This window comes from Falco rusticolus, chromosome 12 (genome assembly GCF_015220075.1).
Source record: "Falco rusticolus isolate bFalRus1 chromosome 12, bFalRus1.pri, whole genome shotgun sequence".
Classification (NCBI taxonomy): Eukaryota; Metazoa; Chordata; class Aves; order Falconiformes; family Falconidae; genus Falco; species Falco rusticolus.
Window position 1 is genome coordinate 5,912,088 of NC_051198.1, and position 24,416 is coordinate 5,936,503.

The window sequence follows — 24,416 nt, forward strand, 5'->3', positions numbered from 1 at the left end:
ATTGTCCCAAAGTAACCAACTATTCATGTTCCTTGCCAAGCACAAATGAGGCTTGAATTATCACAGACATGTAGAAAGCAATTTTGTAGCCATTGTGGCACTGATGTTGTCTAGTGAAGATTTTTTCGCTATTTACTTTGTTTTCCTTTCTTTTAAGAAAAATAATCACTGAAGGATGCAGGATTAATACTCAGGACACTTTTTAATCCTTATCAGAAAGATGCTGCTTATAAACTAGGTTTAGGCATCTTTAAATCACATATCAGAGAGGGGCTGGGTTTGGACTGCATTAAGACAGGCTGCTGTTTTATTTTATGCGTAATTGTTTAAAGAAAAATAGGGGAGGGTTTCATAGAGTTACGCACCCTCAGTTGAAAACACTAAATGTTATACGTGGTTACTTGCCATCTCCTCCTCCGGTAAATACAGACTGTAACTTGCCAGCTCCCTACACTGCAATTTATTTTCTTATAGCCAGGTTGTGAAAGCTGTGGGAATGAAAGTGATCTGTTGTTCTGTTACACAGGTACCGAACCCCCTGATGTCTCCAGCCTAATTGTAGTGTAACATGTGCATTCATAGAATCAGTGATGAATGTCTGGGGGTAGGTCTTCACTGCATGCTATTTATGATCCGATCAGAGTCATGCACTAAAAAGTAGACATGTTACAACACTGTAATCCTGAGTTACACTTCCTGAGTTGCATTTCTCTCCCTGTTGGGTTTCTAATCACTATATTATAAGCAGCATTGCAACTTCTTTCATAAAATAGGGTTTTGATGCATAGTTGGTAGAAAGTCTCCTTTGGAGAAATTGTTGCAGTAATTTAAGACACTGGATGAAAGAGGGCTGTAGCACAGAGGACTAGATATAGGAAAATAGACAGCTAGTGTGCTGGATGATATGTATGTTGACTGGATGCCATCAGTGCTTCTGTACCATTCATTCCTATTATGTATCTATATTTGGAGTGTACTGTACAGGTAAATTCACTCAAGGACACAATGCCTGCTTTAAGAATCCTGTTCAATCAATGCTTTTGGTACATCACTTTCTTTGGGCCAAGCCTGTTCCCATTGCAATTAGCTGGAACTTATGTTGCAGTTCTCATGCGTAAGCCTTGCTCAGCTAACAGTCTCCCTGACCCCAGTAGGGCTCCTCGCGTCCCTAATTTAGGGCTGGAATTTGTCAGTGGGTCAGTACCCACTGGGATGCTGATAAGTAAGACCTGCTCAGTCTATAGACACCTTATTTTTGGTCACCCCAAGGACCACCCCTGATGTGTGTCACCAGTAGGAGCCTCTGACCAGATCCAGAAGATCTGCTGGATTGCCCCAGCTGTGTGACATGCCCCAAACCCTAAGTGTTCAACGAGTCTAAGGGGTGTTTGTGCTCCCAGTGGCACCATACGATGAATGGGAGAGATCAACATGTGTCTATGCAGCATTTTCATGAGGGAGGACTGATAAATGCGAAGCAGAAGCCTATTTGGGGAACAGGTAAAGCTGTACTGATGCAGGTTTCACAGGCTATGGGGTTGTGAGGACCCTGATTTTCTCCTTTCTGTCCTGCAAGGCTGCAAAGGGAAGAGTTAAGGCAGCAAATCCAGATCTTGTTTTGACTTCCTTCATGTGCCTGCTAACAGGTTGTTACGTGAAAATCCTGGTGGGGGTGGGAGGGGCAATGGTGTGTCTGTGGGAGTTTGTGTAAGTTTCTGTGTGTTTAGCAATTGCTTGTGTCTTTGTTTGCTCTTACTCACAAGGCATGTGAATAGAGACCATTGTACATAAGGACACGCAGTAGCACCCAGGTACTCCTTGGATGTAAAGGCACATTTGTGCAGTGGCAGCTGAACTATGGAGATTGTAAAGTAGGTGCCCTGTGAACATTTTAAAGGAAAAAGGAGTATTTTTTATTGAATAAATCAAGGGTTTGTTAGCTAGGCCACATTCTTCCTGCAGGGAATCTGTAGGAAAGTTTTATATTAAATGTTCTCTGATTTTAATGATACTTTTTTAATAGAATACAGAATACTGTGCCAACTAAATCTTGATAGCCCATTACTTTAGCTCAGAAATGCTAATGCAAAGTGTATCTTGTGCTCCATACTTTATGGCAGCTCTTATTTCTTTACTTTTTCCACTATATATTAATGTGGAGTTAGAGGCTTTATCTACACAACTACACAGTCCCTCTCATGCATTTCCAGACACACAATTTAGCAAGAAGAAAGAAAAAATCTTGCTTTGTTCATCAGCGTTATACAGTGTAATTAGGAGAATGAACAGAGATGCCAGAAAGATTTATGACTTGATTTTTTAGAGATGGGAAGGGCAATTAACATGTAGTACTGATTTAATGAGAAACCAGGAATCCTCACATCAGAATAGCATTTTTCTTAACATCCACTTCAGAAATATCACCCTAAATGGAGTGGGTTTTTGAGAAACCTAAGGATAAATAGGAAAAATTTTCAAAATTGCTTTTTTTTTTTCTTTTCCAAAACAGGAAGATTTGCTTAGATAATCTAGAATGCCATAGGATTTGGCACTTGTAGAAAGACCTACCCAATGTTTTAATCCATCCTTCAGAAAACGTACCATAACCTCACTACCCAGAAGCACCACTTTTGCTGAAACTATTGCAAAAACTGCTAGATTTCAACAACATTTTTTTTTTAAATCACCTAAGAGCAAAATTTATAGGTACTTGGAAAAAAACCCAGAATACAGCATTTCAATTTCAAATCAACTTTGTAGCTGGTTAGAACTCTCTCTTTCAAAAGTACAATTAAATAGAGTTCTGGCTTTTTAACTATTCCAAATAGAAATGCAACCACTTAGTGACATCTTTTTTAGCTGGGTTTGCGACACTTCTTGAGATTAGTCTTTGGTTTCAGAGGGGTGGCGAGCTGCTCTGCTCCCATCCCTGAGATGCTAAGCCTGAAGTCTAATTATGCTGTTTTCATATTTCCCGGTTGTTCACTGCTTCACTGCTGACAAATTTAGCAAAAAACCTCCAGCTGTGCTGAGACTGTGGAAGCAGTTGAGACTTTGGGTTAGAGCTTGAAGAGCATGTAGTCTCTTATTTTCTACTCTGCCTGGTTCTGAATGGCAGCTACTCAAATTATACACATACTCATTTTTACTCTAGGTTGTTTTTGTGGGGGCTTTCACTTCTAGTAGATGAACTTGGAACAAATAATTTTAAACTGGTAACTATTTACTCAATGGAATTTTTTTCTTTTTTTCTTGTAAAACTAGCTTCTTCAATGTCACTTCAAATTCAGCATTAGTTAAATTCTGCTGGTTTTCTAGCAAGAATCTACTATTACCTAAATCAGAAAGGCAAGAGACAAATACAATGCAATGTGTGGGACATGCAGATGAATGGCCTGTAATCAAGATTTAAATGCAACTTAGTCCCCACCCTTTCTTGAATTATTTGAAAGAAAGATCTGCACAAAGAATTGGGCTCTTAAAACTCGTTTGAAACCAGTTGCAATGAAAGTCAACTATCTTGTTACAGCTCTGGACCTCTGTGCCTTCAAAAATTAAAACCCCAGTTCCCACTGATTTTTTTAAATTATTTTTTTTTAATACCAATAGCACATTCCCTTGTCAGAAAAGGATTACTTCCTAACAAAACCTTTCTTTTGGTGCAGCTCAGAGGATTTGCCTCTCACTGTGAGATGCTACCTAAGGCCATGACCAGACTGTAGGATCACGTAGCATCTCTCAGCTTCTGATCCAAGTGAACCACTCACTCTCTTCCTTGCATGCATGCCCTACATACCCCTTGTGCAGCCTTGCATCCCAAATCCTGGGATGCCAGTACCACGGGGAGGCCAACACACACCTCTGCCTCCCAGTTGAGGCACAAATGTAGTGATGTCTGTGTTTTATAGCTACTTTGAAAAGATATAAATAACCACTATCAGCTCCTGGATCAACAGGGCAGCACAGCAGAGTGCTAAGAGACTCATTCATGCTGCCTTGCTGCCAGTTCAGCTCTGTGGACAAATAGGTGTTAAACCGAATTTTAGTCTGCTGGCAACGAACATCTTATTATAATATAGCTCTGCCTGAGGGCTAGGCAAGTTCACGTACCACACGGTTAGTGTGGTTAGTGTGTTCAGGTGAAATTTGGGCTTGTGGATGAGGATTTATGAGAAAGCACACAATTCATGCTTTCTGCTGATTGCCAGCAATACATACATATATCTATGTAGACTGGAGCTCTTTTTCTCCACTATCTGCAAGTACATGTACTACTCTTGCTGGGATAAGCACTAGCCAGAGGATATTTCTGCTTGGAGGGAAAAGTTTGGGGAAGAAAAGAAATACCAGCCCCCCCAAATGTGCTTCATGAAAATGTGCGTACAGCAAATGTACCAGATGCTTGTACCATGAACTGGTGAACCTTCTGCCAGCTCTTGTTTGCCATCACAAGGCTATCAGTTTGAAAGGAAGATAAAAGCAACAAAAGGAAATATTTGTGCCCCTTGCATCAGGCTTATTTTCATCTGCTTGCGTAAATAAGCCAGAGGTGCCGTCACAACTAGCAGAGCCACGCTAATTTCTGTGAGCAGGGCTCTGAGGCTTTCTGTCCTTTATCTGAAAAAAGGCATATTAGCATAAGGCACACTAAGTTTATTAGATATTGATACTTTGCGGTGCTCTCCTACTTCTGTCCATTCACCAGAGCTCCCCAGCTCTATTAGTCACCCAGTCACCAACTCCATTTCTCCCCTTGTTCTACAATGTCATACACCCCTACTATCGTGTCTGCTACCTCTCTGGTTTGTAAAGACTCTTGCTTCACCTTCAGATCACTTTTGCAGAATAACTCCTAGCATGGTGCTAGTAAGAAAATCTTTTTACCCATTTAATATGACTACGATCAGTGCAAATGTGGGGCAATCAATGTTCATGGGGAAAGGAAATTTTATATAACATAAAATGTTCCCATCAACACTTCTTTAAAAGTAATTGCTAAAGATGTTGTCGAAGTCGCTTTCTGCACGCATTTGTGGGTTTTTAAATTTTATGTTAAGCTTCTCAACAACACTTTCATCAAAGACTTTGTTAGTGATTACTTCCTTAGAAAGAACTGCCAATATTTTTTATTACTATTTTCTCCTTCAGAATTTTTACACGTGACATTTTATAAATATTTTGCTCTAAAGGGGTCATTCTGGGAGAAAGCAAAAGGGAAGTAACAATGTTAAAACAGTCATGCAAAGATGTGATGTGAGGCATAGCTTGCCTTAATAAATTTTGTTCACTAAGTGAGTAATTTCTGGTCATGGCAATTCTGGTGTATTGACTTCTAGCCCCGCACTTGCCTGGTAAACAAGATCTCATCACAGTTCCTGGCTTGTGTCAGTTAAGTCCATTCCTCCCAGGCAGATCAAATATTTTAATCTCCAGCTCTTGACAGCTTTCACACACAATTGCATGCGACTCAGTACATGAAGAAGCTCAGAGCTGCAGATCTGGGGGTGGGAAGGGGAGAAGCCTAAGGCGCTCTCATCCTCATTACCGCTCATTAGCTGATGGCTCTTTGTCCTAGGCTGTGCCAGCTGTTTGCAGCTGTACAGCTTCTCCCTTTCCACTAGGGCAGTGTCAGCCTGGACTTATGCCTGCATTGCAGTCGCATGAGTGACTGGGCTATGATACAGGGAGGAAGCAGTAAGGCTGGCTGCTGGGAGGTGCTTGGACACAGCAGCAGGGAGTTCAGTGCAGGCTAATGTGTGTTTCAGTACACAAGCTATTGTAAGGCTGGTGCTTGTACCTCCAGCTTACTTTGTGCTCATACATGGACTGTTGTGGTGACATAGTTTTAACCTTTTGCTTCTTCACAACACCCTCCCTGACAGAAGACTTTAAGAATAATTTTCAGATAACAGCAATCAAGCTACTGAGAAACTAAACCCAAAATTTTAAATATGAGTCTGTAGGGGAAGCAAAGTTCTGAAAACAAACTGACTGCCATTGCTCAGCTGCTTGTGGATTTAGATCGCCATCTTTAGGTATTTGCCTTTGCAGGTTACTCACATAGTAACACAAGCTATTAAAAAAACCTCCATGTAACTTCAAAAATAAGAAGCAGCTCATATTTCCCCCAGTTTAGCCCATTAGCCCACTGCTCTTTACCATTCTCGTGGTCAGATATCCTGATGACTATACTTGGCATACTGAAGAAGTGCAGACGTCTCAGCTATAAGAAACAACTATAAGTAACACCTCATTAAGGGAGCATTGTATATAGTTAAAGTGTGTAAGGACCCAGCAGATGTTGTGCCAAGATTAGGATATAATATTTTTGTGCCTATCTGAGTTCTCCTCCTTGGAGGATTTGTTCTTGAGAGTTGTGTAATACCTTTCCTTTCGCATTGACCTCTGAGATAATGTGCATCAGGAACGTCATATTATCAAGAGAGCCAGGTGGTAGCTTGGGAGTTGGTACAAGGGCACATGAATAATGGCATTATTTCCAATCAGAAAATTGCTAAATTTAAGTCTATTACTGAATCCAACGGAACACTGCACAGTTTGACACCTTATGTAGGGTGTGCATCTACGTAAAATTGTGTTGGTAACAGGAAACAATAAGGTTCAGAGAGAAAGATGAAAAAAAAAAAAATCTCCATGAGTATATGGCTGATGTCTTGATTTCAAAGTGCTTTTTAATTTAAATATCCTTCCCCAACAAAATGGTAAGCCACAACCTGAAAAAAACAAGAAAACATACGGATGGAAAAAAATCTTACCAGGTTGGAGATGGCTTTGCCTTCAGTTGAAACATTTCATGCAGGGCAAGGTAAGCTTCTGACACCTGCTAGCTCCATACACCCATAATAAAAAGGGCTAGACGTTGTGCTTAATTTAAAACTATGCCCAGTGAAGCTATTAGTGTGAATACCAGAATACAGAGCAGTTGTATGCAGTTCAACATACAAGTCCTTAATATAATCCTTAATCACACATGTGTTTAACTGCCAACAGGAGTATTGTCAACAAAGCAAACATCTTTGCTGAGTGGGGCTGGTTTCCTGCTTTCACCATTTGTGTGACTAGATGTGGCATCACTGGATCTGTTGTAAGCAAGCTTGTACGGTTGCTGTCTATGCTTAAGAACACAGAAGTAATAATCTGTACAATTAAGATGGTGCAAACATAATTCTAACATTTCCCAGGAGTATCTGACTTTGCAACATCAGCAGTCCCAGTACAAAGCAGGACTTTATTATTTTCTCTTTTCTTTTATGGTATTACATTTGATTCAGCATTTACAATCAGGAGGTTCTAAAAGTAAAAATGTTAATTCACCACTAGAAAAAAAAAATGGGGCTTTCCTATCCAAAGAGCAGGAAGATGAGCCAAAACTAATAATGTCAGTGGTGATTCCTGTCTCGTGTTTATATGGTCAAAAATGGGAAGCTGTCTGACACTGATAAAACAGCTCTTGAAAAGTTGTCATCAAAGGTCTAAATTATTCATTTGAGTGCATGTTCACTAAAGGCATACTAAACAGGAACCAGGCTCTTAAAAGATCAGCTAACAAAACACTGGGTTTGCATGCTTTCTCCTCTTTGTTGATTTTTTTCCCCCAGTGGAGAAAGGAAGAGTGCCAGTTTTTATGCTGCGTTAACTAATTATAGACATTAAAGATGAAAAACACCTATTATTTCATTTAAATCTTCCCCTAGCTATTGTCATAGCTGACAAATCCAGTTCTATTTAAACACAGTTTTACAAACTGCTCTTTCTTTGTACAAGCACGCTTTACAGCAAAAAATACCATAAAATAATCAGCAATGTAACTCCCTTACCTGTCCAGGCCATGTGTCCTTCCAAATTCAAAGGTCATTGCTAGGAGTTGAGAGACGCTCCATGAGTGATGCTTTTATTTACAGTCTGTAGTTTTCTCTTGCTCTCGTCTGCAAGTCCATCTCTATAAGGCTTCTCTAGTAGCGTCTGCAAAACACAACGCATACAGCATGAGCACATGCTGTGTTGGAAAGGCGGAATCACCTGGATTTTGTTAAAAGAGGAGTCGGAGTAGACTCACAGTGATAGAGCATTGCATGTGTGAATGTTTTTATTTCCGTACTTTATACAGTGTGCCGTTATTGGGGAGTGTGTGTGAAAAAAAATAGTATATTTTTCACCACCATGACTGGGGTTTTAGCTCTAAAGGAAAATCATGCAAAAAGGCTAGCAGAAGTCATTCATTGCATGAAGGGTATGGAATAAGCTATTCCACATACTTAATTACACCATCAAGAAAAGGCGCTTCTATGCACTAAAATCAAAAGAGGTTTGACCTCAGTCTTAGATTAGTGATTGGACATAAGCACAAGTCTTTCTAAGTAACTGAGATCACCAATATGTACCCTGTTAAATGTTCTCAGGATACCTATGCCCTAACATGATAACTGCATGCATTTGCAGCTTTCCTGAGAGATCAGGATGAGCTTGCTGTGACAGGACTCAAGAAAGCAAGTAAGGTAATCTCTCAGATTATGGGTCCTTGGAGAACTGAGAATTTAAAACCCTACTGGGAACAGGATGACACTGAGTCTTCCCCAGTTTCCCCTCTTCCTTTTCCAGTCACAGAAGATGAGTTTCTTCGTGAGGGTTAACATCCTAAGACCAGTTCAGACAATAGACTTAAACTGGCAGCTCCCTTAGCCCAGGGAACCATTTTTGCCTTTTAAGAGCTCAATGTGATCTCTTGGATCCATCCACCTTCTCAGATAAGGAAGCATCTGAAGCATCTGACTGCTAGCAGCCTTCAGGACTACAAAGTAGGGAGCATGTGCAGAAGGCTTAAATAAATGCAAACAGGCTGGTCTGCTTTGACAGGGAAAAAAAATCTCTGAAGTAATACTCCTGCACCTGAAGTTCCTGAATATACTTCTTGAATCTATTTACTTGGGCAAGTGCATGGTTGCTTAAGTGATGATGACACATTAAAGCATAATTTTGTCAGTCCTTGACTTTTCAGTACCTAAGAATCCATGATGAATTAATACTGCAGTAGGGGAATATGGCTTCTGCAATTCCTCCTGTATTTCATTATGTTAGCATAACATTAAAAGGAATTATTTTCTGGGGTTGGTTTTGATTTTAGGTGTATTCTCCTGCTCTCATGTAAATGTGAGACAGAATTGAACCTTCAACGGTTAAGAAAGGCAACACCAGGAAAGCTGGTTTCTCACCTATGTCTTATTGCCTGGAGTTCTAAATTAATTATCCCTCTTAAGGGAAAATTGATGTTGAATGGGGAATAAGGCACAGCTGTTGAAACAGGGTATAAATAGGAAAAGGTTTTAGAAGCGAAAAGAAAAAGGCGCACTTTGAGCTAGAAGGGTGCGTAAGGCAGCATTGCTCTTGCATTTAGGCTATTAGGATGAATTCAACAATAATAGAATGGACATACCAAGGGTTGGAGTTTTGGGGCAGGGGATGGGTTCTGTTTGTGTTGCTTTGTATTGGTAATAAAGGTTAGGGGAAGAACCAAAGGTGCACTCTGAGCAAGGAAAGCAGTAAGCCAGGATGTTGGGGGATGCCACAGGACACCCTGGCTCTGCAGCCCGTGGGATGTCTGACACAGTGTATGGGATTTCTGAGAACAATCACAATAATTGCATCCTGTGCACAAGTTCTCTCAAGGTGCAATAAATACTGATGTGCCTACTCTTGTAACATCAGAGCCTGCCTACAGTACTCAGCCTATGTATACAGCAATATCATATGTATAGCAGGTGTGCATTCGCATGCACACTTGATTTCTGATTTCTTACAATGACATCCTTAAAGACAAGAATAAAAGCACACAGACTTTGCAGCAGTGACAGGGTTATTGCTCTACCATATCCAGTATCCCACAGTGTTTCAGAGGGTGTGTTTATGTGTAGGCAGGTAGGAGACAACCTGTCTTTAGGGACAACTTTACCTGCCTTGCAACTGCACAAGAGTTAAGCCCCATTATATTCCATCTAAACATATCTGTGTGTTTAGTCAGACCATTATTTTGATAGTATTCTTGGACAACACTTCTGGCACTGGATTGCTCTTGTTTAAGCTTAGTCAGCGCCAGCCACTTACAAGTCTGCATTGGTTTAACGGAACTGAACTACAGCTGTGTAGACAAACCCTGAGAATTTAGAGCAGTTCAAGCTGTGTTCATGTCTCTTGAGGCACAATGCAGTAGCACCTGGGATATTATTGCGCTTTTTTCATTCTGTGAAAATAATTTTTCTTCTTTCTCCATGTCTCACTAGTCATAGCATCTGAACTAATGCATGAAAAGAGAATCAAAATGTAGGCCAAGTGATTAGACAGACAAGCAATGCTGGATTCTTCAGTTTATGGTTCCCCAGACATTATAAATGGAGAGGGGAGGTCTCACAAACAGTGATTTTTATTTTTTAATTTTTTTTTTTATGTAAAGTGGGGGTGGAGGGAGGAATTTTCTTAAGGCTTAGCCTAGATCTATGAAAACTGCACCACTGAGTTTCATACTAACTTCTGAAGCAAATGGTCAAAGTTTTCAAAAGTGGAAAAGCTCACATTTTTTACATGAGTATCTCCCTTCCTCACCCTCTCCAATAGGTGCTAACGTATTACCCACCTTAAAGAAAGCTTCCTGTTGCTGTTTGGAATCTAAGCAGAACATCAATTAACTACAGTATTAATGAAGCCTGATTACAGGTTTTTCCCTGCCTGTTGTTGTTTTCACCTCCCTTTTCTGCCAATATTTAACTAGGGATTACACATACACACAAATATCTTATCTATTCCTTTTTTCATCAAACACTGATGATTGGAGTTCCCGCTTTTATTACTTTCCTGATAAATATCATTTTAGATTAGAGTGTTAGGAATGGGACAGCTTGACTAGGCTAGGACACAATTTCATACTAGCATTGTCAGTGTTCATTGATGGTGATGATTTAGGATTATTTGTGCTGCAGTTGAATTCTAGATTCAGGGGGTTGCTTCTTGCTTATTGACATAAGGAATAACCCAGAATATGTGAATGAGAAGGATGAGGTTTCCCACCTTACACAGGAGGAGTATCTTAAAACGCTGAATCTGGCACAACTCAGACAAAGCCTTCTTCTGGGGTCAGATACCCAAGTTGTTCCTTTACTCCATAATGTGGCAGTACCACTTTACCTTTCAGTGCCAGGTTGGGAGACTGGGTTTAAACCCCATCACTGCCTGGGGTTCACCACAGTAAATTATACTGAAGCGTGCAGAACCCATTCCTGACTTTGCTGGGACAGTGAATGAGAGCAGCTCTAGGAGCTGGTGCTTATGGCACATTCTTGGGAAGAAGATGCCCAGGGCTGCAGTCTGCACTCAGGCTAGCAGATTTGTACCTCAATACAATCTTGGAGTTGTTCCATCTACTTCAAGCTTTCATTGATCAGCTGCAGCTGAATTATGTTCCTGGCTCTGGAGGTGTAAATCTTGCTGCTTGGCCTCAGGTCTGGCATCTATACAGTAAATTGTCTCCCACATATAATATAATATTGGGATGATCCAGGTTATCTATCCCAATATATAAGTTCCAGCCTGACTAGTATGAATTATCCGTACCATATGTCTCTGGCAGTCTTTCTTCTGCTGAAGGCACAGCACGGTGCCAGCAGATGTATCCAGGTTGATCATTAAAGGCTTTTGGTATATGAACAGGCTCTGAAGAAAGAAATGAGAGTATTTCTGTTCTAGGTAGGGCACTCCCAAACTTTGTGCATGCATCCAGATTTTTGACTGGAAAACTGCTAAAGCCTGGACAGATGATAGGAGATGTTCATACAGATTTGGACTCCCTGGAAGAGCTGAATGAAGCATGAAGAGGAGCTGAGATGGGGAGGGAAGGAGGCAGAGGAATGTATACCAGTACACAAGGATCTTTGGGTTGTTTCTTTGTCTAGGTCTAGGCCAGCTAAAGGAGGATTGTTGTGTGGGCTAATCCCCAAGCTGGTCTGGCTAAATACCTCTTCTGCTATTGCTCCTGATTTGTGAACTGAAAACCCGTAGTACATCCAAGGGCTTAATGCTGGAAAAGAATGGTTACAGGACTGGAAAAAAATAGTGTGAGCAGTATTCTTCTGGTTTTGTTTGGGACAGGGGAATCATTCAAGGCTGTAACATCATCAGTGTACAAGAAGTGAAGCAGAGGGCAGAGAAATGGGAAGTGCCTTAGCCCAGGGATGCTGGAGGAGGCTGAAGTCTGATGCAGCGAGACTGCAACACAGGGCACTGAGCTAGGGAGAGCTCACCATGGGCAAGGATATCAACACATCCACTTGCTTCCAGAGAACAAATAAACATGATTGTGATCATCCATGAATACATGTACTTTTTTTTTTTTTTTTTTTTCCCATGGCATAAAGGCCCTTTGTGTAACTCTTTAATTTAAACCAGTGAAATTGGAGCAACATAAAATTAATTTCTCTGGGTCCTGTTCTGTAAGCATCAATTATAATGTCTAATCTACATGAAGTGCTGCTAAGTTTAGTAACCAGCTCTTTATTATGCAGCACCCAAAAGCATTCAAATATATTCACATTAAGATGTAAGATCATACAAATGTTAATTGTAGAATCATCCAAATGTTAACAGTTGTTTTTTTGCCTCCTAAGGCTATAAACAGCTATTTTGATTATGTTTTCAAAGAGAAATTTCTCAATTGGAGCTCTTCTTGACAATGAGCACAAAACAACGTACTATCAGGAAGTAGAGAAAGTGTGGAGGACTAGCCTTTGTTTATGACGATGACACTGGAAATCAAGATTTGATACTTGCTGAAAGAATTTCACTGGTGTCAGAGGAAGAAGGGATGCACTGCTGTAAACATTTAAATCATTTATGCTCTCAATTAAAATTTACTCAACACCTACAGTTTTTGCCTGAGATACGGCTGGGAAAACAACCCTGAAAACTGCTGTCAACTCCTCCAAGGTCATATATCTTGTCATTTAAAGGAATATTCAATTTAGTTCTATATTTGATATTTTTTGGCCTCTTAACTGTTTTTGGAATAAAATCATGTATTCTTTTGACTTCCTTTTCATTTTGCTCCTGTAGTCCAATGTTTTTCTTCTCTTTACAGCAGATCATTGTGTAGTTTTTGCTTTGGTGTCATACTTTTTTGCCATCTCTTATCTTTACTGTGTCTTCTCTTCGTTTCTTGACATTATTGTTTCTTCTGTGTCCTTCCACTCCTCTTTTTGTGCTGCTATCCTTTCCACGAAAGGTATCTTTTCTGTCATAGCTCACTTGTTAAGTCTCTTTCTTCCTCCACTTTAATTTGTGTTCAATTCTCCTGACTTAATTTTCACATTTAGGTGCCTCAAATGGATCACTCAAATAAACAAAAATAACAAACAAAACCTCCACTGGCCAGAAAAAGACAGCCAGAATTATGAAAAGAGACCATGCCAGTTATGGAAAGCAATAAGAGAAAGGTTGAGCCTGGTATTCAAACTTTCCTGAGGCTGAAAAGAAAGGCAGTTGGATTGGAAATCAGGAGCCATAGCCTGACTGTAGCTGGCTTTTGCCACCTCTGACTGTGAGGTGCTGGATGAATTTGTAGGTTATCTAGCTGCTGCAAGAAAGAGTTATTTTAATTATCTTTTTCTCCACCCTTCCTAATTTTCTGGATAACTTTCTGCTTTGGGCCGAAAGATGGAGAGTGTTTGTCTGTCCCCCTGAGTACTGAGTGCAAGGACTTGCAGTGGACAGAGCCTTCTCCTGCCTCCATGAGCAACAGTCACAAGGTACTAGGGACAGCTGTCCTGACTATAGAGCAGCTTAATTCACTCTGCTTTTTTGCTTTTTAATTAAAGCTAGGGAGGATCATATTTGAACCATCAGATATGAAAATTAATATCGGCATGAAAAATAACATCAGCTTGTCCTTCTGGTTAAGGTAGCATGAAGACATCCCATAAGGAACATCCAGGTTGTGGTTTACTTCTAAAAATGCTACTGCTGGTTCTCACATATCAATATGATATGGATATTCTTGTGATTTTATCTAACAAACAGCAGTGCTGAGAAGCAGTCCACGTTACAGTTTTCTCTAGGCTCTAACTTAGGGGTTAGCCCACCATTCCTGATGCTGGCAGAACTGACACTGATGTTTTCCCTGCACAGTGTGTACTGGAGTGTGTGAAGGGTGCAGGTCTATCTAAGAAAAAAAAAAAAAAGGATTTTTTTTGAGATCCATGTATAATCTACAAACCCACTTTTCACTCTGATTTCCTTTTCTTGAAACAGAATTATGCAACATCCATAGACTCATATCAAGAAAGGAATAATACAGTCATGTCAGCAAGGATAAATAGTTAAAAAAAGAAAGGTGTGGACATGGAAGGAATAACCTAATCACTTATTTAAAGTAGTTTTGATTTTCTATGAAGGCAGAGCTCGCACATATTGTAATACATAATGTACAGTGCACCTGGGCTGGTTTCATGCCATATTCCAAAGGAAGTTTTAGGCATTTTATATTAGTGTCTCTTCTTTTTTTTGATGATTTGACCAATAATATATTTAATAGCTCATGGCTGGTGAGGTTGCTTCTGTCTCTTCCTTTGTACCCGAAGTCTGAGACCCTACACCTCGCTTACATCTTGGGAGGCAGGAGAAAAATGGTATTACAAGAAACCACTGTGCAAAGAGAATTCGGAAGAAGTAACGGGTTGTAACAGTATGAATTGTACCTTGGTATAACCACAAACCTCATTCATCATTTGGGAATCGTTTACCTTTCATAGTGGTGAATTATCCCTGCATGAGCTGTGTCTTCATCTATTAGTTAAGACTCATGTGGTAACCTAAAAACTTTAAAATTAAATAAATAACTAAATTACACTTACAGTACTGGAATAGCTGAATTGCAAACAAACAAATGAGCAAAAAAAGACTCCAAAGCTTTCCAGATGGCTGGTTCCCACTGATGTACATTTTTTCTCTGGAGCTTCAAAACATGTTTAAATTATGAAATTTGGTGTGATTACAAGAACTTGGCAAGAACTCATTAAGGTTTTAGTCTGAGGAGTGATACTACAGAGTTAGAGATCTGAAGATGAGCAATCATGGAGTTGTACAGCTGTCCTTATGTGTGCATAACATTGTCAGCATGCATGGGACTATGATTCCCAGGTCCTGACTTTTTCATGTGCCGCACCCCTGCTGCTTCCTTGCGCCAAATACATCCTTGGCAGAGTTGATGAAACTGGTGAAATTGCATCAGTAATTTATTTGACTTCCTTTGCTTAAAACTGCTTGCTTAGCATCCCCTGCATGCTGTCTCCAGCTTCTGCTGAGGCCAGGTGACTTGGTACGTGTCTCCTCTGCTTCTGGCAGTGCTTGGAGAAGTGAGACAGCCAGTGAGTACCTGGCTTTGCTGCTGCAAATCCCTGTGTTCTGCTGGGGCAGACTTACCGCTCCACAGGCTGATCCCTTTCCTTTGCTGGGACAGCAGAACAAGGCAGAAAAGCATGTGGTGGGCTGTCTGGAGTGGGAGACAGCAGTAGTAACAGATGGTGGGAAGGAAAGTGAGGAGGAGTGGAGGATGACAAAAAAGGAAACACAAACAGTATTTCTACTATCTGTTTTGCATATATTCTGAGGCTGGCAATGCAGAGTTTTCAGTTCAAGCGGTGTCTCACACTCCCCATTCAACCCGTGGTCAAGCTGACAAGCAGGAAAAGGTCTTGTACCCCAAGTGCAGGGGAAACACACCCCACTGGGGCAATGGTGGGAATGAAGACTGGAGATGGACCTCTTAGCAGAGTTGTACTTGAGAGAAGTGGGAGCCTTCCTTTGCATCTCTGCTTCTCCTGGCTGCAAATACAAGAGCCTCTCTCCAGCTCCTTCAAGCCCATCCACTCTCAGCTCTTTAGGGCCAGGGGATAATATCCTGTTACACAGCCTGAGGAGAAAGCCGGAGCCTTCTGGTTGCATGACTGATCAAGGCTGCTAGTAAGGCCACCACATTTTTTTCTGATGCAGTTTGTTGTCCATGTGACATTTGAAGGAAGTCCTTTCTTGTCCGGTCTGATGACAGACACTGCTCCCCACTCTGCAGCAAGGGCAGGTTGGTTACACATACCCCAAGATACAGGGTTAAGGGCAGTATGAACACAGAGAAGAGAGGGAGGAAAAAACCAAAAACACAGTGGTGGCCTTTCAGTAAAAAAAGTTACCCCTGGAGCTAGCAAGAACATTACACCATTGTGTGGTGCTGCAGAGAGCCAAACCCTGCTGAACACCAGACAATAGACAGATCACTCTGAATTATTCAGCTGTAGCTTAATTATTCAAGAAGAGGATGTGACAACTATTCATGTCAAAAGGAAGGAGGAGGCAGGAAACTGCAGTTCCCTTGTGCAAGCCTGGTGCATGCAGGATACCCACTGGCTGGCCATACTACAGAAACAACAAAGTCATCCCTCAAAAAGGACCTCCTGTAATCCCCACCTTACTGGTCTCTAGGGAAAGATCTTGCCATTAGCATTGCACTGGTATTGCATTCTTGCCGTCTGAGTAAGTAACCTAACCTGCAGTAAGCACATACATAAGCATTTCAGTGACCAACCTGCTCTCTACCTACCAAAGTATGGTTTGCTGTCTGCTCCTCAGATTTATTGCCAAAAGACAGTTCCTTTGGGGCTCAACCAGCTGCTACCTTATGCATCTGTGGACTCCTGCCATATGTCACTGCCAGTATATAAATTAAAAACAAATGCTGAAAGTAAGGTGAAGAGATAAGTAACAGCACAGCAGGAGGAGATGTGCTTAAGCCTACGCAGTGGACACCGTGTGACTCCTTTCTAATAACTCACTGTCCATCAAGTCACTATCATGTGTAATAACCTGCAGATGGCTCAGCAGTGGGTGGCATTAATATACTCGGGCCCCTCTGGCATACAGGTGCCCTGCACTGTCCTTCCCACTCTCTCTTTTCACCAGCAGACAGCCTTGTGCCTTGTTGCTGCCTGTCAGGTAAAGTGAGCAACACACACTTGCTGTCACACAAAACACATTTGGCTGGCTCCTGGTGGGCTTGCACACCTTCCCCAGGTGGGGAGGAATGACAGGTGGGTACACCTGATGTCACTGACTTTTTGCAATGGTACCAGATTAGAAAATTTGTAAGCAGCAGCAGAATTGAAATATCAAGGATGTTCAGACAGTTTGCTGATGTGATTTTTTGTTTATTTACTATTCTATCCAGAATCATTGCCTGGTTACACACACAGCCACTTTCAAGGGACATCCCTGATGTTGAGGCAGTATGGAAAGCCTCTGGGTACTCCACGTGTACTAGGACTTGCATTGTACAAATGCATGCACAGACTCAGATGACATCTAAATGCTTACTGTGCTTTTGTAAGATCAATGACAGCATACAGCAATTTCTCAGGGAAGTTTTGAGAAAGAGAAAAAAATCCAAGCCATGGAAAAGGAACAAGAGGAAGGTATGTCCACAGGAAGGGTACACAGGGTAATGTTATTAGTTAATTTACTTTTCCTAGAAGATCTGAAGGAAAAGATAAAGAAGCAGATTCAGAAAATGTTTACACAGGACTGGAAGGGATCTTCCACTGCAAGTGCTGTGTCATGTAATCCATGTTAAAAACATAAAAACCACAAGCTGAAGAGTCTCTAGACTTCACTGTTTACATTGAAAGGCCACTGCAAAAACTTGCTGCTAATGTTAGAGAGCATCTTCAGTTTTCCCACTTAAATTTATTGATGGTGAGTTACCCCCATTATTATAAACCAATCACAAGTATTGAGATACTAGGAAGATGGGTGTTGAATAACATCTGATGGTACTGAAAGCAAAGGACAGTCAACCATGAAACTAAGTATCACAGGAAGATGCATGGGTTGGACTGCTTTGTCTTCTTTTAGTGCTGAAGTCTTTCTTTAGGCTGAAAAATCCTAAACTGAAAAATCCTTGCATTTTGCATTAATAATTAAAGAGGAGTACTTCCGAGTGAGCACAGATTTGTTACAGTTGATTAATAAGTTTTTCTTTATGACTTCCAATGAGCAGATTTTATGTAATCTGCTTCTCTTTCTATATATCATTTACAATACTGAATATTGTTGTTTCAGCCATGGTTGTGTTGATGCTTTTAGGATTTACTTGCAGGTAATGCCAAACCCCTTCAGCTCAAAAGTCAATTTGATTTGCACCACTGCAGAGACATATTCAGTAAACTGAGGGGGGAGTACAGGCAGGTTCGAGAACTCAGCAGGCAATCTTAGCCTCATTAGCGCTGTGTAAACACACAGAGGGAGAAACTGGAGGTGAAATGCAATCTCTCATACATGTTAGGGTCAGTGGGGCTTTGCTCCTCTTAAGACAGTAAAATGATCTCTCAAAATTAAGAAAGGAGCCCTAGGGCTACCTTGCACTGCTGCCTCCAGCACATAGTAAAGTCTGCCAGCAACAAATCCTGCCTCTATTCAGGCCACAGTAGATGGAGACAGGGATGCTGATGGACAGAGATCCTTGTCTCACACACATAAAAACTGACTTACTCCTTGTCTGAAAGGCTTAATAGTACTGTGATATTTTTAATACTGACGCCATTATTTTGGAAGGTAAAGATACTGGTACCTTAAAAGACTCAAAAAGTATTATTCAACATTAATTTTAATTTCATGCCATTAAACCAGGTAAAGAAATTCAACCCCTTTCTTCTAATGTCCAAACAGAAAAACACAATCTTGTTAGCAGCACTATTCTGAAAGCTCTGTTTTCCTCCCTGCGTTATCGAGCTTCTGGAGGAACTTCAGCCCCATGCTTCTGTCCTGCTGCATTCACAAAACCTGGAGCAGAAGCCTGAAGATAAACAAATCCCAGTACAACGAGGAGACTATTTAGTATCCTGAATAGATCCACTGTTGCACTTTTTAGTAGTATTATTCACTCTTTTTAATAAAAAAACCCTCAAAAATAATAATTGCAATGTCTGTCATTAATATTATACTGTAGGCAGAGGAAAAACATTCCCTTTGTTCCCAGTCATTCCTATTACGTACATCTTTGTGTGCCTGTAGCTTCCTCAAAAGCCTAGGAAGAAGCTAACAGTCTTTCTGAAAAATTATCATACGTAATTTTATTGTATAATGAATCAAGGATCTGATACTGGAAGAAATTTTGCTTTTAAAGAGAGCTAGTGTTTAATAAGGTTACCTCAGCTTTTTTAAATCAAAGGGCTTGATGGCATATGGGCCCACAACACAGTATCACAGCTGACAGAAATGATTGGGACTATGAATGGTCTGGAACAGGATGGTATTTACAAGTGTGGAAAATAAACATCTTGTGAAAAAAACCTGCAAAAAAGGAAAACTTCAAGAAGAAAATCTCTTTCATTTTGCTGTGTTCTCTCTAACCAAGATACTTGTGTAGCCAAGTATTTTGCAAGCGAGAGCTGGTAGAGACATCTACAGTTAAAATTGCCAAGACTTTCAGTATTTTACCAAAATTTTAACTACCAGACTAAAATATTACAAGTTTTCTGTCTGCCTTAAGGTGTAACAAAATAATCCAGCAATGTTCATGAAAATGGTTATAAAAAAAAAAAGTATTTTTAATCAAAATTATTTGCCCCAGCTATTTTTTTGGAAGTCAATGAGAAATCAATGTACGTCTGCTTCAGTCTGCAATTTGCCTCTTGAGCGACCATTGGATTGCCTTTCACATTAAAGATGTGCAGATTTGGCTGCAATGTAAGACTTGGAAAATCACTGATATAAGTGGGTGCTTTGCTATTGACTTTACTGAGACCAGTATTTTACCCATCAATATCAACTGCAGTACCATTAGTGGCAGATGATAACACATTGAATACAGCCTTTTGGCAGAAGAAGCAACAAAGTCCTCCCTGGGGAGTGTGCAGATCAAAAGCCATGTAGCTACATAAAATGTAAATACAGCACCAAGGCCAGGTTAACAGGCCATATTGTGAGGAACATTAGCTTCAGCACCATCCTAACATAGTTTCCAGTAAGCTCTGAGCACAGGCAGAGCAGTCTGCCCCAAAAGCCTATGCAGATGTACTACTTGTGGCATAGGAAACCATTCTTACGCAATGTGCAGGACAACAGCAGATAAGGACTGAAAAAGACAAAAACTGTCCTCTTAAGCTTGCACATGTTAAGGACTGTGACTGGGAAAAAAATGTCTTTTGTTGCTAGCTCTGAAATGACCTGTGTCACAGCACTGTAATATCTATGTACAAGCAGACCAAAATAAAAGCTGCAAAGGGGGAATTTATTGAAGTATTTTATAACAGTGATTCATTACGCACATTAAGTTTTCCTTTGTATTCCATGCCAATATATTTAAAGAGGAACATCCAGGCTTAGAAATAAAGAAATTAATGGTCTGACCAAGAGGTGCTATAAATTGGTAAGAAGCATTACAGGTGCTAGATCAACACAGACTGTATCAGAGATTGTCTGTGAGCTAACAGTGTAGACCCACAGTTTCAACATTCTCATGAATTTTGCATGTTCAAACTTCAAATACCTACTGTGTTTCTACACCTACTGCATACTTTCAATCACTACACACGCTGATGTCCAAAAGAAATTTTGCCTTACACAACCTGGAAATAAAGCGCTGAGGATAAACTCCTTTGTGATAGTCTGAGACATATGAGTGGGGTTGTGATTGTAAAATGCCATGCACCCTTGTACGAGATAAGAAATAACAGCAAAAGATCATGTTACTTTAGCAAACTTGTAATGTCTTTGGAAAAATAATTTTTAATCTGAATATGCTGCAGATTGAATAGGTTTCTCTGAAGGCAGCTGTGGCTTTTTGCTGACATGATCAGGTGATGTGGCTCTATCTTATCAGAGGCAACCATTTTAAATGCACCAGGTTTCAGCTGGTCACTTCATAGGTAAGGATTTTTCTGTTGTGTTTCCTGGGGCATTTTGTTCTCTACTGACATGAGTTGTGGCACTGTTATTCTTTTCCTAAGCTGCAAGGGTGAAGTTGTGAGCATTTTGATATGTTTATAAAGTGATAACTAGTAAGTGTCCTGTATTGACAAGCCACTCTTAATGAAGGAAACACTAATACTTTGCAAGGGAGAAAATGAAACAGTACAGCTGTATCTTGTCCACAGCAAGCCAACCTAAGAACTAGCTGTAAAACTGAAGTTTCTTAGATTCACTCCTAACTCACCCCTAACTGACCAAGTCACACTGACTGCTGAAGTCAAGATGAAATCAGTGGAGAAACAAAGATGAAACAGTCATCATCACTTGCGCTGTGTTTAGAAGTCCAGGTGCGTAAACAGAGCTGTACCACAATGAAACTTGGAATGTAGGAATTAATCTTGATGTGTGGGCCTGACCCTGCCACTTAGGCTGTGTGGGGAGTTTCAGACCCTACGTATGGCCCTATTTTCTATGACCTGAAATATCTTTTGATGTGAAGTCCACTTGCTGTTAAAACAGGCCTTGTCAATACCTCTAACTTTCTTGCAGAGCCATGGACCTGACAACTGTTCCTTTGATGACTGCCCTTCTTTCAATGAACAAGTCAGGTCAGAGAGCTGACATGGGAAAGGCTGTGAAAGAACAGCTCTCTCTAAAGAAACCATACTTCCATTAATTCTGAGGTGCCACCACTTCTCTGCATTTCATGCAGTTATTCAAACATTTCAAGTCCCTACGTTTTGCTAAAACTGTTTTAAAAACCACAATAATGAAAATAGGCCTGAATTTTACCCTGGAATAAAATCCCCTTGCACAGGCAGCCAACCATGACCTATTGTCACGTAGAAGCCATTTGCCGGGGGGAGGGGAAGGAGATAAGAAGTCATAGGAAAAGCCAGACAGTGTTATGGACCAGAGTAACAGTGTGCTTACAGCCACTGCAAGCTCTGGAGGCCTGAACACAAACCACACAGGGATTCCTAGGCAGAGTCCAATATTGTTTGCTAGTGAGTAAGCCATTATGCCTTGCTGGAATTAAAACACTTTTTATGAATACTTTTATAATAATTTTCTTAATTTACATGCAGCCCAATAGCAAAAAGAAAAAAAGAAAAGCAATGAAAAAGACATGGATCATGGAGCACTGCATTTGTGTACCCACAGATGTATCCATTTCATTCATTTAGAAACAAACACTTCTGGAACCACAAACAAAAAGCGCTTCGCTAGCCCCCCCCCCGTCCATCTCACTTTAAAGCTGGTGCCCTCCATCTTTAATGGCTATAATTGCTGCTCCTATATCCTGTGTGTTAACTTGATCCCTCTAGCCCTGCCAGCGATACTGGCCTTCATCCAGCTCATGTGCCTCTCACACAGGTTCCTTTGTCATTTCCTTCCCACACCTCCTTGTGCATGATATGCACACCCTGAGCCTTAGCTGCAGCTTTGCTCTCCTTCATGTATTTCTAAAGACCTACCTCTACCACCATACCCATCAGGAATTTCTAATTGACTAGGCATAAGCAAATATGAACATCTGGTTAAAATAACACTTGCCTCAATTACAAAAACCCTTCAGTCTTTAGGTCTGCTGTGCTGACAGGCTGTCCCTGAAATCATGCGTCACCGTTGCTGTTGTTCTTGGTCACCCCTTTGCTTACTTCTCCATGGCAGCTCCGGGAGCACGGTGTTAGGCTCTTGAAGGCAGAATAATTTTTATCGCAACCTGGTATGGCACCTGGCACCAGAGGGTCTCATTCCAAGCTGTTTTTTTCCAGTTTATGGCATAGGATAACATGGTGTAAGCTCTGACCACTGCATTACCAAATCGTTTGTGGCAATGCAACACCCTTATTATGACTGTTTAAGCAAACCTATTATTTTCCTTCACTGCTTCTTCAGCTCACCCTAGATAAGACCTTCAGCTGTAGCTTGCTGCCTCTCCTCACTTCTGAGCACTGCCAGCAGCTCTCGGTGCCAGCGTCCCTTCAGGTGGTCAGGCTGCAGGCCCCAGGGGCCCAGACTCAGTAGCTCGCTAACGAAGTCCAAGACAGCTGCTTGTACCAGAAAAGGGATGGGGAACCTGCTTCTGCTGTGAAACTCAGCACTTTGTTTGTTTGGTTTTGTGGGTGTTTTATGTTTGTTTGCGTGACGGGAGGAGAACACCTCACAGAATCGCAAGGTGGGAAAACTGAGACAAGGCACACGATGCCAGCAGATAAAAGAGCGCAGGGGATGGCGCAGGGCGCCACAGGGGCCATCCCCAGCAGTGGGTTGTAGTCGGTCACAAGCTGTGAGGGGCCTGGCCAGGGAATATTCTGAGGGAATCCTGCGCTTCGGACCGCCTGCATGCTTAGCTCAGCTTGCTTGCCCAGCACTGAGCCTCCTCTACAGCTCACAGCAAATAAACCTCGAGGTGTCCAACTGCAATTTTCAGTCACAAACTGCCAGAGCCGGGCAACCCTGCAGCAGCTTCTGGAACACCCCTTTTTCTCTTCAGCACGGTGTTTCCGCGTTGGAGCGAGCAGGCCTGGCGGGAGTCGGGCGCACGCGGGGGATCTCCTTCCCGCCCCTTCAGCCGCCCTTTCAGGAGGTGTAGCAAACACAAGGACGCCGGTGCGGGCATCCCCACAGGAGCGCCGCTCGCGCACCCCCGCGGTGCGCCTGAGTGTATGTGTGCATGCTGCGTGTTGCAGGGAGCGGGGTGCGGCGGGGCGGTGCAGGCGGAGCTCCGCGCCCGCGGCCCCGCCGCCCACTTGCCATGCGCTGCCCGCGGCCCTGCGCGCCGGCGGGAAGCGGGTGCCCGCGTCCGGCGGCGGGAAGCGGGTGCGGCGCGCGCGCCGCGGCCAGCCCGGCCCAGGCGGCGGCGGGGTTCCCCTTTCCCTGCCGCCTTTCGCCGCGCTGCGGGGGCTGAGGCGGGCGCGGCGGCGGCGCTGCCGGGGCGGGGGAGCAGGACGAGGAGGAGGAGGAGGGAAGGGAAGAGAAGAAGAGAAGGGAGGAGGGGAAGGAGGAGCCGTCGCCGCTGTGAGGCGGGCGGGTTGCACACATACACACGCACACACACAGAGGCATAGTGAGCGGAGGAGGAGGAGGAAGGAGGAGGTCGCCGCCTCGGCGGAGCCCCGGCACCCTGCGCAGCGCGGCGGGGCCGGCGGCGGCGCCCGCCCTGCCTCCCGCCCCGGCGGCTGAGGTAAGGCGGCGGTGAGGGGCTGCGCGCGTGGGGCGGCGGCGGCGCGCGCGGCGGCCGTTGGGGGCGACCGTTGGCCGGGGGCCGCCGAGCCTGTCAGCAGCATCGCGTCCTTCACGGCTAGCGGCTCTGCCCGTCTCTCCGCTCCGGGCCGTAACCTTGGGCTCCCCGCGCCGCCCGGGGCAGCCGCCCGGCGGCTCTGGCCTCGGCGCACCGG

General features: G+C 42.4%; 1 protein-coding gene across 4 annotated transcripts in view; it reads left to right on the forward strand.

The window, feature by feature from the left end:
* Positions 1 to 23,974: 23,974 nt before the first annotated feature.
* PLCB4 (phospholipase C beta 4) overlaps positions 23,975 to 24,416 on the forward strand; it is a 208,706-nt gene continuing 208,264 nt past the window's right edge. For 2 of the 4 annotated variants that reach the window (XM_037405513.1, XM_037405514.1), the window contains exon 1: positions 23,980 to 24,202. The gene's annotated coding sequence lies outside the window, so the exon portion shown is untranslated. Of the gene's footprint in view, positions 24,203 to 24,416 lie in introns of all 4 variants that reach the window. The other 2 variants (XM_037405510.1, XM_037405509.1) reach the window with 2 other exon arrangements.